Source organism: Canis lupus, chromosome 28 (assembly GCF_011100685.1).
Source record: "Canis lupus familiaris isolate Mischka breed German Shepherd chromosome 28, alternate assembly UU_Cfam_GSD_1.0, whole genome shotgun sequence".
NCBI lineage: Eukaryota > Metazoa > Chordata > Mammalia > Carnivora > Canidae > Canis > Canis lupus.
Window position 1 is genome coordinate 17,128,066 of NC_049249.1, and position 14,984 is coordinate 17,143,049.

Genomic DNA, 14,984 nt, shown 5'->3' on the forward strand with positions numbered 1-14,984 from the left:
CTCCTCTGCCCGCATCCTGCTTCTCTGTTTGTCTGAAATATTCCTGCCGGCCCTCCTCCCTTGATGCCATATTCCTCTGCCATTTCCCCCACCTTCTCTTTCTCTAGACTGCAAACTGCTCAAGAGAGAGAAGATATTCTTATCTGATATAAAAGATCCTTGGTTTGCCCAAGGATTGGGCTAGAAGATCTGTTGCGAAAATGAATGAGCAGTGGTTCTTTTTATAGGAAAAAAAATATGGCTAGGTTTTACACCCTTAAAAAATATTCTTAGAGACTTATCAAATTTTGGCTACTAAATGAATGGATAAGTGATGAATGAGAATTAAAAGGGAACTCCCTCCCCCCAGTTAGCCAATCACGTTTAGTTCAAGATTTATTTATTTATTTGGAAGAGAGAGAGCACATGAGAGGGAGGGAGGGAGAGAGAGAGGCAGAGAGAGAGAGAATGAGAGAATCTTAAGCAGGCTCCATGCCCAGCATGGAGTCCAACATGGGGCTCTATCCCAGGACCCTGAGATCATGACCTGAGCCAAAACCAAGAGCTGGCCACCCAACTGACTGAGCTACTCAGGTGCCCCCAGTCATGTTTAGTTCAATAGCTTGTTTGCATGGTTCATGTTGATTGTGATTTCATATTGTATTCATGTGGTCCAGCAACATTTTCTGTTAGTAAAATTGGTCCTAGTCTGTAAGACGGTGGCAGGTAACTTAATGCTTTCTAGGTTTCCATGAGCTATAGGTGCTTTGCCATAGGCCACCTCTGGGTACTCCTATGCTTGTGCCCCACTGGGGCAATCAATGGATCTAAGGAAGCCTACTGCCCTCCATTTGTGCCACCATGCTGAGCTTTTAGGAGTATTTGCTATTGGAGTTCAAGTCCTCATCATCTCTTTCCTAACATGGTAGACTGGTCTCTTTTTGGTTTCCAAAGTCTAGGCTACTCATCTCAGCTGAGCATCTTATTGATTGGAGCTCTGCTGTTATACCTTACTGTGACAGGTGTGTGTGTGTGTGTGTGTGTGTGTGTGTGCGCGTGCACACGTGCACGCGCACACATGTACAGTTTTTAATTAGTAAACTAGATTAAATGCATTTACAATCTAAGCTTATACTTTCTAAGACCTAGAGTATCTCAGTCTAACTGATAAGGGGGCTCTTTATCGATTCTATCAACCATTTATGACTGGAACATAACAGAATTAGTAAGTGGCTTATTTTTTAGGTGATTCATGAACATTCATATAATGAATTAATTAAAACCCCAGGCTTGGGAGTGAGATAGACATGGTTTTGGATCCTGGTCGGCCTCTTACTTACTAAGTGATCTTGAGCAATTTACTTAGATTCTCTAGGTGTAAATGTCTTCATTTACAAAATGAGCATGAACCTTAGTATTTCTCTCATGGAGCTAATGTTCAGATTCCATGAGATACACCTATAAAGTCTTACTGTGTGCCGGTATTGTCAAAGTCCACCGTAACTAAGAGGGTTAAATGTACTACTTGTATTTTCTCCGATAGTTTGTTAACCCTTTTGCAATCAGTGCAAAACTTTGACGATAACCTAGATCACATCTAGATTTTTCAAATTTTGAATTAGAAGGATCAGAATAGTTGGCATTTTTTTTTTCATAATTTACAGGCTCCATAGATGAAAGGGGCCCAGAATGTGTAACTCCTGGTATAGAACGGATTTCTGAGAACTATGTCATGTACTGGAGATGGTTTTCCAAGTGTGACCCTGATCTTAGGGCTGTAAGAGCAAATTAAACAGGTGTAGTCCTCTGCCTCCAAGAGCAAATAGTTCTCTTCACATGGTACTGCCACAGGGGAAATTCAACCGCATATGTATGTGGATTGACATGCACACACTGACCAGGTGAGCGGGGTTACTCTGACCTTCAGGAATTCAGTTCATCTTTCTGTATCCTCACATATAACAGTGAAGAAGGCAGGGACTACTAGATCCTCACCCTACCATGTGTTTATTGATGTGCAATATACATGCACTGAGTACACAGATTTTAATCATACATCTCAATTTTTTACATATGATTACACTGATGTTACCTCACCAGGTAAATGAAATAAAACTATAGAACTTTACATTTATAGCACCTCAGAAAGCTCCTTCATTACCCCTTCACATCAATAGCCTTTCTCTCTAGAAGTAATCAATATTTTGATTTCTATCAAATTTTGCCTGTTCTTAAAAAATTTACATAAATGGAATAATAGAGTGTTGTATGTAGCTTCTGAGATGACTCCCAGCAATCTCTGCCTCCTGATATTCATGCCTTTGTGTAATATCCTCCCCATGGGTGTGGACTGGCCCCTGCAACCCATATCAAATGAATAAGGTATGGCAAATGTGATAGAATATGACTTCTAGGATTAGGTTACAAAAGACTGACTTGAATTTTGCTTGCATTCTCCCTGGTCCTTCTCTGGGTCTTGCTCTGATGAAGCTGGCTGCCATGCTGGGAGCTGCCTTCTGGGTAATAGCTGGTGAACTGAAGCCCTTGGCCCAACAACTCTAAGGGTGATCTGGGAAGCAAATCTTTCCCTAAGCCTTGAGATCACCAAAGTCTGGCTAACACCTTGATCAGAGCTTAGTGAGCAGCCCTGAGCTGGAGGACTCAGCTGAGGTGCACTGGGATTCCTGACCCACAGAAGTGGTAGAGACAGTAAATGTCTCTTGTTTTAAGCCACTAAGTGTTGGTGAAATTCATTAGTAATAGATAACTAATATGTGTAATATGTTCTGTTTTGTGTCTGGCCTTTTTCACTGAACTTCATGTCTTTGAAGTCTAGCCTTATTGCTATATAGAACTTTAATTTGTTCTCTTTTATTTCTGTAAAGTATTATAGTGTAGGGATATACACAATTTTTTAGTCCATTCTATAATTGATGGACAACTGGATTGTTTCAATTTTTTGGCTATATGCACACATTTTTACATTTGCATGTGCACGCATGTATGTGTATATGCTCTACTTTACCTTGATATATATCCAAGGGTAGAATAACTGTATCATAAAATAGACTTTAGTAAATACTATCAATTTTCAAAATGGTTATACCAATTATACTCCCTGTAGCGATGTATGATATTTTCAGCTTTGCCACTTCCTTGCCAAGGCCTGATATCTGTAATATTTTATTTAAAAATTTTATTTTAGGGCAGCCCCGGTGGCCCAGCAGTTTAGCGCCACCTTCAGCCTGGGGTGTGATCCTGGAGACCCTGGATCGAGTCCCATGTCAGGCTCCCTGCATGGAGCCTGCTTCTCCCTCTGCCTGTGTCTCTGCATCTCTCTCTCTCTCTCTCTCTTTGTGTGTGTGTCTCATGAATAAATAAATAAAATCTTTAAAAAAATAAAAATAAAAATTTTATTTTAGCCATTCTGGTGGATGTGTAGTGGTATATCCTAGGTAGTTTTTAATTTGATGACTATGGATGTTGACCGTTTTTCATATGCTTAATGGTCATGTGGATATCCTATTTTTTTCATAAACATTTTATTTATTTATTCATGAGAGAGACACAGCGAGGCAGAGACATAGGCAGAGGGAGGACCAGGCTCCCCATGGAGAACCTGATACGGGACTCGATCCCAGGACCCTGGGATCATGACCTGAGCCAAAGGCAGATGCTCAACCACTGAGCCACCCAGAGCCCCCTGGATATCCTTTTTATTGAAACACCTGTTCAAATATTTTGCCCATTTTATAATAAATTGTCTATTCCTTAAAATTGATTTATAGGAGTTCTTTATATTCTGATATATTTTGTCTGATGTATTTATTACAGATACCTTCTTCTGGTCTCTGGCTTGCTTTGTTATCCTATTAATGGTATATTTTTATAAAGGGATGCTCTTAATTTTAATGGGGTTAAATTTATCAGTTTTTTCTTTTAAGGTTATAAAATTTTTGTTTGTTCCTGTGTCAGGCAGATATCTTCTTTGTTTTTTTTTTTTCCCAAACATGCTTTGTTTTAATTTTTACATTTAGGACAGTAATCCACTTGGAGTTTCTTTTTTATGTGCTAAGTATGTGAAAGAAGTAAAAGCTAATCTATAAGAAGGAGTAATAATGATGATAACATGAGCAAGAATCAGAGAGGCACTAAAGACAACAGGAGGAGATGACATATGCTAAAAATAATAGTAAAAGAAGAATTTCCTAGGTGCCTCCTATGTTTCAGGCACCGTGAGAACCGAGGTAAGTTGTAATCAATAGGTCACATGACCAATGAGGGCTGGAGGTTTCCTGAGGACTCAGGTCTTCTGAGAACCAGGGCTTATTCTTTCTGCTGCACCCAGAGGGAGAGTAAACCAAAGGAAGATCTATAAGCAAGAGAGCAGATGTTGCAGAAGCAAAGTCCTCCTGCATATCTCTGTTTCTTCCTGTCTCTTCTCTTTCTGTGTCTCTATCTCAGTCATGATCTTCATCATAGACTTCAGCTCAATCTCATGCTCTCTATAGTGAGGAATGGTGGTAATGTGTCTTCTTTCCCCTTCCATCCAGATCATATGAGCCTCCTCTTCTCCAGGCTACCTCTTATTTTAATTCAGTTTTTACCTAGTGCCAGTGGACCCCGTCTCTCAGATCATAATGGCTGGGGCATGAGATTAATAGGCATGGTGGGTGCCTCCTTGGTGTCTCAGTGTCCACGCTCTTCAAATATGGCCATCCAACATTCGCTGGTACACGTGGAATAAGAGCGATGAGCAAGCTCAGCCTGGAGTGAAAGCTGCACCCATCATCCACACCCCAGACAAGCCCAACCTTTTTTGGCAACAAGCCAAGCTTATCTCGGGTGGCTGAGGCCTGTGTCCTGGACCCAACCTAGCTGTGTTTGGAAGCCAGGATGCTGCTGTGCTGCCTGAGCTTTCCCTAGCTTGCCCAGTTCTCCTGTCGGTTTTGCTTTCTCTTTTGCAAAATCTATCCTGAGGCTATTGTTTGGCTTTCTAGTCCTGACTGAATTAGGATGGTTCCATTTAAGGTGAAAACAATATAAAACAACCACAAAAAAGCACCAAAGAAGAAACAGAATAAAGAAGTGTTTTTTACTCTTTGAAAGATGAATGCAAATGTGTTTTTGCAGTGTTTTAATATATTCGAGATGCTCCCCTAACATTAGCCAATCTATCATAGCCTGCCTGGGAACCTAGGGCATTTATTACGTTGCAGAAAAGTTTGTTAAACAAGAGGCTGAGTGTGTTGGGCTGAGAAGGTGCCTGTCTGAAGGCTCCTAAATCATCATTTTTCATTACTGAACTATTAAATGCCCATTGGTCTCCAGGACTGGCCATGGGAGGGGAGGTTCAGGGGGCAAAATATGGTAGGAATGAGGCCATTATCCCCCCCCCCCCCCCCCCCCGCCCCAGGCCATAGCAAGTATCCTCTGAGTATGACCTTCTGGAGAAAGCATGGATGAGTCAGCACTATCCATTCCCCATTCCTGGAGACAAAGCTTTCAACATACGAATGTGTGTGCATGTGTGCATACTTAGCCAAGAGGCCCATTGAAATTGCTTCCAACTCTGAGATTTTTCCAACTTTTTCTCTTAAGTATAAGATTTTAAAGTAGGAGGGATGGTGCATGACCACATGTTTGTTTAAAGCAGTAGGCACTCTTACTTCCAAGGACCATTCTAGCAGCAATGATATAATTGATGTTGGTTGTAGACACATGTACATGGTCTTAGAACAGAAAAATGTGAGGATGTCAAAATTAGATTTCTTACCCGGGCATTGATAAACCTTTGAGTATACTTTAAGAACAAGAGTGAGCCTCAACATTTCATGCCTTCCTAAATCCTGCCCTCAGGCTTTTGAGTTCAGGATGGTGACACGTGACAGTAGCATGAAGGTTTTAGTAGTAGTGAATCCTAGGAAAGTAAAGTGACTCTGTCATGTGACATTGACTGGTTGGGTGGACTAGACCTGGTCAATACTAGGGACTTCCAGGAGCAGAGTCCAGACCTACAGAGACTGCCGTGGTTAAATGAGTTTATACCTGTAAAGCTCTTGGCTCTATTTGGCACACAGTAAGCACTCCATCAATATTAGTGAACACAATTGTCATTGCTAAAAACGAGGTGATGCCTCACAGCCATCTGGACCTGGTCAAAGACAGGTGGAGTCAGGGCTTGAGGGCAAGAGGGCCATTTAGGATGAAAGAGTATTCAGTGCTGGAGAGTGGGGGAGACTTAGTCTTTTACCTGCCTCTCACCCCTCTGCTGGGTATAACCTGTGTGGTTGAGTGCGCTCTAGAGTTGTGCCACCCACGCTTAGCCTCCTGAGGGCAGGGGCCATGTCCACCTCAGCAGTCTGCTGCCTGGAGCATGTGCTCAAAATATGTTGTTGCAGAAATGGACGATGTGCTCAAAATGATTTGATGGTGAGCTGTGGTAGCCCTCGAAGTTTACACACTCTGAAATAATAGCATCGTGCCCACAGGGAGGTTCCTGCTCTGATCTCCCTACCTGGGGTGCGTCTGCAGTGTTACCCTCAGGTCTGGAGGCTCAAGACAGATCACAGCATCATGCCCTGAGAGACCAGGACAGGTGAGGACACTGGATCCCTACTGTAAAACAAACTATTAAAAAGTTAGGTTCATTTAGCCTGGAGAAGACAAGACCTGGGGGCCTGGAGCTCTTAATATTTGAAGGGCTCCTGGGCAGGAGGATAAGAATTGTTCTTGATAGCCTTATGAACAAAAGTTAGACAGGAGATGAGACGTGGCAAAGAAGCTGTTTTTGTTGCACCATAAGGAGGAGCTTTGCCCTGGGGAGCAGTGGTTAGAGGAGTCTCAGGGGAGTTTTTTAGGTAGCTGTCCTGGGGTGTGTGGAGGACTTTGGAATCTACCTTCAAATTTCCTTCCAAAGTAGACATTTAATGGGATGAAAACTGGCTTCTCTTACTTGTGGAGAAGTGAAAACTACTGAGGTGGCTCATTTGAGCCAGTCAGGGTTGGTGAGAAATCTCAAAAGAGAAATGAGGGGAACCTATGATTTACTGAGCACTTCCTCTATATCAGGAGCATTGCCAGGTTCTTTTTTTTTTTTTACATGACTTCTTGTCTTGGCGCACAGGTGAGCAGAGAGAAGGAAGCACTCAGGTAGAGTAAGTTGGCTAAGGCTCACATTTTCCTTTCCTAATTGTTTCCTGGAATCCTGTGCTGTTAACTCGATCTTTTTTTTTTTTTTTTTTTTATGCTAAGCCCACTTTTTCCTCCTCTAAATAAATGATTTGCAGGTAGAACAAGCCTGCTTCTAAACCTTCTGGAACTTCCTTCAGGAGCTTGGATGGCCCTCTAAGAATGAATTTTTGCCTTGTCAGCCCAAGACTTGCTTTTTCCTGCAGAGTCCTTGCCAAAGGCTCTCGATTGCAGTGTCCCATTTCTACCCCTTCCCCTTGGTGGAGAGTTCCAGAAAGCCTTTTGTTGACCTTCTTTTAATTGCTAATAATTATTCAATTTTATATAGCCTGGAGTGATAAATATTCATGAATATCACAGTGCATCAGGATCCAACACTTTAAGCTATTGTGTTTTTTTAATTAAACTGAAACATGGAATTAAATGCAATAAAAGGAAAAAAAGAGAGCATATGTACATATCTATTTCAGTTCTGCTGTGGGACTGTGTGGGAGGCAGATAGGAGGCTTTGACCTGGATGTTGTGATATTCTGTCTTGAAGTTTCCAAAGGAGATGCCTAAAATATCTGGACCTGGCCAGGTCCATTCATTCATTCACACATTTTTTCATTAGTTCACTCAGCACATATTTACTACCATGAGCCCTCACAGAGCTTCTCAGTGGGATGCAAACAGACTAGAACAGGGACCTCAAGAAGCTCATGGTCTAATCCTGGAAGAGGGAGGAACACAAACCAGCCATGCTAGAGCTGCATGGTAAATGAAAAGATAAAGCAGGAAATAGAGCCTTCCCAGAGGAGCAGAGGGTAACTGTCTGGGAAGCCGGTGAAGTAGCAGACAGGTGTTGATCCCCATCAGGACTTATTAGTTGGTCCTGCGTTCAGTGCTTCTTTCCTCTGCCTACTAAGTCTCATCTCTGGCTGCGTCCCAGAAGAGGGTGGGCCACCTACCTTTCTCTAGAGAGCTATGTAGGGTATGGGCTTGGAAGTTGGACTATTTGGGTTCACATTGCAGCTCTGGAACTTACAATGGGTGAATATGACCCTGGGTGGGTCATTTAACCTTCCTGAGCCTCAGTTTCATTATCTGTAAAATGGAGGTTATCAGAGAACCTACTTCACGGGCTGTTGTAAGGGCTACACTAATTGGTACATGTGAGGTGCCCAGAATGGTGCTGGCACACAGAATGCTGAACTATCCACATTCCATTTGCCATTGCTAGTTGCTCTGAGGCCTCGGTCCATGAATTCTTCAGGCTTCTCTCCTGCTGTAGGGCTTTGAGGTTCTCTGGAGGCCTCTTGTAAGGTCTGGCTCCTTGAGGAGGCAGGCAAACCACAGGTGAGCTGTTGTTGAGAGTTCCAGAATGCTCTTGTGAGCCCACCTAGGGAGCTAGCATGAGGAAGGCAAAGGCCTGGCCTTGACAAACACCTTCCAGAATGTCCCCTCAGATGTATGGCAGGAGCCTGAGTGGGCACCTTGGCAATCAGAGAGCAGGGGGACAGTGCAAGGGGAAAGTAGCACACCCTGTGAAACCTCTCTTTGGGGAGGAAAAAGCGCTCACGTGTAGGTGTAACACATGCTGCACTCTGTGGGTCGTGTTTTCCTGCTTTAAAATGGGAAATGTGAGTTATTTATTTGTAGCACATGCATGGGGAGATGCTCATGAACCAGCCTGGGGATTTTCTCCAAGTAAACAAACCCACTTTCTAGAGAGGCGGTTTCTTTTTACAGCCGGAGAGATAATGGAGCCCCAGAAAGCTCACCATTGCCAGAGTTTCCGGCACCTTGGTGTCCCTTCCTTGGCATCGGGAGGCCCATCTCTACCATCCTCCCCCACCCCTGACTGCCTTGTCAGCCCTCCTACTTAATAGCACCCAGCTCGCCTTTTTGTGTCAATGCATACTGTGGCTTTTTAAAGTTAGAGGTGGATGGGATGCCAGGTCGGAGAGGTTGTGGGCATCAGGAAGAGGCTCTGGGGTCTCTGTCTGATGGGATGACCTATTGGGGTTGGTTTTGTTTCAGAGCCTTGGTTCAAACACTAGCTCTGTGTGGTTTTAACGAATCAAGTGCCTTCTCTTAGCCTAATTTCTTCATCCATCACAATGGGTTTGATCAGAGTCACAGCCTGCATCCTTACTACAACCTTCCAGGCTATATGACTGACCCTTGTCAGTCCTTCACCTTACCTTTTGCTTGTTCCCCTGGTTTGCTCTGTCTGCTTGCACTGGTCTCTCTCTTCTTCAACAGACCCTCAGTGCTCCTGCCTCAGGACCTTTGCACTGACCCTTCTCTCTCTTTGGAATGCTCTCTGTCCCTAGGTAGCTGCATGGTTCATTCTCTCACCCACTTCTGGTTTTTACCTAAAATTATCTTCTCAGTGAGGTCTGCCCTCGTCCCTCAGTTTAAAATTGTGCATCCCTCCTCAGGTTCACCTTCTTTCCCTTCTGTGCTTAGTTTTCCTCAGTAACTGTCTTGCATATGACACATTTAACTAATATATTTATTGTCTATTCCTCCTGTGAAAATGGAAACTTCATGAAGACAGAGAATTTGTCTCTTGTTTCCAGCTCCCATGTGGTAGAGCGGGCAGGGCAGGTAGTTACAGAGATGGGAAACTCAGCAAAGCAAGGTAGTGGAAACCCTTTGTGATTGCAAGCTTTCGGTCTCTTCTTCATATCTTGAGCTGTGAAAAGAAATGGCCTCTTATATCCAGAAAGAAGCTTGTTTACTTGGAAAACAAAACTTTCACACTGATTCTACTCCTGGTTCTCTTTGGTGCCGGTAGGTATTTGCTGAATGAGTGAATATGAGGCCCAGTCTGGGGCCATGTGGCCTGGACTCCTCCACTTACCAGCTCTGGGAACTTGGGCCAGTTCCTTAGCCTCCCTGACTGTGGTTTCCTTTCTTGTAAAGAATGGGGATTAATGGGGTAACTGTCTTGTGGGGTTGTTGGGGGCAGTCCATGCAAGTCTGAAGAATGCCTGCATCTTGTCCGTGCTTAGCAGGTTAGCTCTTATTTTCTTTTCTTTTTTTTTTTTTTAATTTTTATTTATTTACTTATGATAGTCACAGAGAGAGAGAGAGGCAGAGACACAGGCAGAGGGAGAAGCAGGCTCCATGCATCGGGAGCCTGATATGGGACTCGATCCCGGGTCTCCAGGATCGCGCCCTGGGCCAAAGGCAGGCACCAAACCGCTGCGCCACCCAGGGATCCCAGCTCTTATTTTCAAAAGTACTTTCAGCTCTCCTGTTCCAATTCCAGGAGAGGGATGCCTTCTCTTGGGTTAAGGATCTTGGTGTAGCCCTCAAGAACTGACTCCTGTAGCACTTATGTGGTTGGTGCATCTTGCCTCTTATGGTGTTGTCTGAGAGGAGGGTGGGTGCTGCTGGACAGATTGCAGGTTGGATGAAATGTCATCCAATGCTTTTATGTTGCTGATGTCTTTGGAAAATGGACATCCAGGCAGAAGAGAAGAATTCTAAAGTGATCCCTGGTTAGGAAACTCAGATGCCCTGAGTTCAGTATCTAGAAGGAGGCTGGGATGGAGGGGCCTTGTTCTGGGCCCTGGAGCAAGCCAGAAGCTGCTCTGGAGGGCAGACACAGGCATTTCAGGTCTTCTGCTTTCTGCTCCAGGCTATTGCCCAGTCTTCCCGCAGGATCTTACCTATTCAGATCTTCCCTGACATCACTGCCAGTCTGGGGGTCACTGGCTATTGACCAGTGTTCTAGGCACTCTGCTTACCCATGACATCTAAGCTTGCTTTGGCTCAGGGCCTTACAGAACTCAGAGGAAGACCCTGAATGTCCAGGTGGTAGGGATAGCTACTCCCACCCTCCCTCCTGCATTCCTCACATGGACCATTCAAATCAAGGTGATGTTGGAGCTGGGTCTCCACGGGTCCAGGAAGCTGAGGAAGACTTGGAAAGAGAAAGTCTTCTTTTATTTGGGCATGGTGATCAAATAGGAGGCTAGATACAGGCTTGGGTTTGCCCCTTGGCCTTAGCAATACTTCTCAGGGCCAGAACACCTGAGAGTCTCAGCACCTTTGACTCAGAAATAGCAGATGTTGCACGGGAGCCCCAACTGTCTGACCCTTGCTGGGCCATCTCTCTTGCTTGTTCATGGAGAAGTGGAAGAGGAGGAGCCAACCAAGACCTACCTGGTATGTCAGGGAAACTTCCAGGATGATTTTTCTGTCAGCATGAGGCCCTGAGGGAGGGATGATTGATTGATTTTGCCTTGGTGCTCTTGTGATGGCTCATTGCATTTATACAATGGGTGACTTTTGGGGCCATCTGGTGTTTATCACCTGACTCTTATCCCAACCAAACAGGAACTCAGAGAGGGATGGGGAAGCCTGGTAATTCTGGGGTGGAGCAGCACCAGAAAAATCTGGCTTGGTATCACCAGTGGCCAGCAAGACCTGGGATAGGCCTGCCTTTGTTGAGCTGCCCTAACAAATGCCATAGACTGGCCCTCACACACCGGCGTGGGCTGCCGTGTGGCAGTGTGGCACAGTGCTCCCTCATTAGACTTCTGTGAGCCCTCACGCTCAACACTGACCACTTGTGGGACCTCTGGGCAGTTTTGACTCACTCTGCAACTCTGGCAGCTCCTCTGTAAAGTGGGGATGATGGTAATACCTATCTTAGGAGGTTTCTCTGGGGACTAAATGAGCCATTACATGGACATGCACGGCGCTAGGCATTTATTTAGAAAGTACTCAGGAAATGTTGGTTCTGGTTATTAGAGAGATGGACAAGATCCGTGGTGGCCGTTTGGTGAGGGCGGCTCTGAAGGAAGACTAAACTGGGCATTGCCAGAACTGCGTCTGTGAGGCAGAGACAAAGGGCACCACAACTCATGTCCAAGCATGAGGTCACTGGTCATCCCTGGTGTCACCTCTTACACCGAGTCTACTACTTCCTGGCTCCAGCGGAATCCTTTCGGTGGGCAGAGGCTGCAAAAGCCAAGGCCAGCCTCCATTGCCTTTCTGGAGTGAGATCACAGGGCCATGGGCCTGCACTCAGCCCTCCTTGCCCAGCCAAGAGTGGGAGGCAGTGGCTACGAGGGTCATCTGCACACTGCACCCCACACATCCGGAATCATGTTACCTGTCTGATCCTCAGGTCCAAGGCCCCTCCACCCAGCACTGCTTCCCTCAGTTTACTAGAATTTCTTATCCTGCTGACTCCAGCCCTCCACCTTCCACACCGCTGAGCCCTCACAAATCTTATAAATGCCTGGGAATAAGGCATAACTCCATGCAGTGTTTTTTTAGTAGGGGGCAGAGAAAACATTCTTTCTTGTTCTGACTGTTTTCTGGATGGAAGGACTTAGCACCCCTGCTCTCCCCCAGTGGTCACTGGGGGTCTCCCCTCCCTTTCCCTCCACATGTCCTGGGAGGCTGGCACCTAGCCCAGTGAGACCCCCTAGAGCTGAGGTGGGGTAGGTTTTTGCTTCTTTTCTGGTGTTTTTTTTTTTTTTTTTTTCTGACTTTCTTTCCTCTTTGGCATTGGCTGATGCTCCTGCTGACCTTTTGTCTGCTCCTTATTGCCCGGTGGCAGTGAGGTCCTGGGGTGGGAGGGAGGCAGAGCCAGGGAGAAGCACAGCTGTGGCAGTGGAGTGAATGCAGATGGGATGAAAGTGGGCAAGTGCAGGTGGCAGCAGCTCGGGGCCTCCCTGGAGGGGCAGACCCCCATGTTGCCTTCTCTCTGATGAGAGGAGGCGCGGGGGAAGCCACTGTGTCTCTGGAAGTGAAGCTCTGACAGGGGCCTGGCTTTCCCAGAGGCGACAGGGGCTCTGGAGGAGTGCTCTCCAGGTCTCAGTTTTTTTGTGGGGGTGGCATAGGTGAGGGGGCTGATAGCAGTGGTGACCAACTTGGGGCTGGGGGTGACAGGGGTCCAGGTACTGCCAAGTGCTGCAGACTCAGGCTGCAGAGGCGTCTGCCTTACTCACCCCTGCAGCCAGCCTCCTGGGCAAATAAAGTGACAAAATGCTGATCATTGTGAGCTTTAGAACACCCACACCCAGTAAATTGCAGAGATGAAAAGCTGGGGTCCCCATGGGGCTGGTTCTACCCTGGTGTAACAAGCCTGGAAGGTTCAGGAACCTTAAGAGGGAACTAGATGAATTCAGAATGACACATTTTTTTTTTCTTCTGCTCTGTTTTCCTGCTTTGCTTTCCCCCTCCTTACTTTTCCTGGCTATTCTGTTCCCATCTCTTCCTTTCTACTTGTGTTTAGAACCTCTCACTCTATGTGATGGAAAAGACCTAGGCTCCTGGGAGGAGCTCCATGCAGTCAGTGGTCTCTCAGAACCATAGAGCCATTTCTCTCAGGCTCCGCATCCATCCATCCATCCATCCATCCATCCATCCATCCATCCATTCCAGTCCTGCTTAAAATTCTCCCTCCACCAAGGTGGCCTCTCTCTCCCAGCTGTAAGCTCCATCAATCAGAGCACATGACTCACACTTTTAAAGATCCCCCAACCTGTCTGGCCTGGGGAGTGAAGTGCTCTTTGAGACACTTGGGAGCTCGCTGGGTTTCTTCCCTCTTCCTGCTGCCTTTAGGTAAGGAGTGGCTGAGTGAGTGCAAACGCCCTTTCTTGACCAAATGTCACCAGTGACTGAACCTTTTTTTTTTTTTATTTTCTAATATGAGACAGCCCCAAGTTCAAATGTCTAGAAGAGGTCATGGCAAACACAAATACACATTAAGGTGTAAATGACTGATGGAAAGTTCTCCTTGGAGTGTGTTCATGTGCTGGGAGCAGGAGCCGAGGGAGAGCCTGGAGCACCAGTGGGAGGCAGGGGAAGAGACGCCCTTCAGGATTCTCCTGGGGCAGTGGCTTCAAGTCGAAAGGTAATAATTTCAGCATATCAATGCTTTGGCTCACCCATAGCTCCAGATCCACTGTGTATCTGGAGAGAGGGGGGAAGGGAGCTCAGAGCTGGAGGTCATAGGCTCTGGAGCCTGACTCTCCTGGTTCCAATATTAGTTCTCTGGCTGCGGTCAACAGGTCCTAACCCCGAGGTTCTTCATTTGTACCGTGGGAATAGTAATAATACTGATCTCACAGGGTCGTCCTGAGGATTTGATGAAATAAGGCGTGTACTTCACTTTGCAAAGTGCCTGGCACATAGCATCTCAAAACATTAGTCCTCCTTCTCTCCACCCCCCGCCCTCATCCTCACCATCATGTGTAGCTTTGGGTTAGGAATTTGGAGCAAAAGTAAAAGGAACTCACATACCTGAATCGTCAGTCATAGCATTGCCAGGTTTAGCAAATAAAAGTGCCAGTACATTTATTTATTGCATATCTGAAGTTCAAATTCCACCAAACGCCCTGTATCTGGGAACCCTGCTCAATCAAGCCTCTCCCCGACCGGGCTGTGTGGGGGGACTAGGGTGGGTGGCGCAGGGGGTACGGAGGGTGCTGTGGATCAGGGTGCGCAGAGGCACAGGCCCTGGGCACAGGGAGCAGCCACACCGAGGGGCCCGCGCCCATCCCAGCGGGGGTAGTGGGCAGTGGGGAGCGCTCCTGTTTTCTTCCTGGAAGCTCCTGAGTGTGCCCCCCCTGTGGGCGTGTTGGGCCGCGCACTCCACTCTCCTGTCCCTGCTCTAGTTCTTCTCCTCTGCCCCCCTTTCCTCCCTGCTCCCCATCGCCTCCCCACTCCCCTCCTCATTCCTGCCCCCCCCAGCAGTCTTTCTGAGAGAGCTGGTGTGGGTGGGCTTCTGATGCATCCTTGGTTACCTGCTGTTCCACACCCACAGGCTTCTGCCCCTCCACGTGCTGACTCCAGAACCT

General features: G+C 46.3%; 1 protein-coding gene and 1 long non-coding RNA gene across 2 annotated transcripts in view; both read left to right on the top strand.

The window, feature by feature from the left end:
- The window catches only part of SORCS3 (sortilin related VPS10 domain containing receptor 3), a 581,611-nt gene that overhangs the window by 25,526 nt on the left and 541,101 nt on the right, over positions 1-14,984 (top strand). The window lies entirely within an intron of this gene.
- Positions 1-14,984, top strand: part of LOC111092955 — a 34,608-nt gene that overhangs the window by 4,383 nt on the left and 15,241 nt on the right. The window lies entirely within an intron of this gene.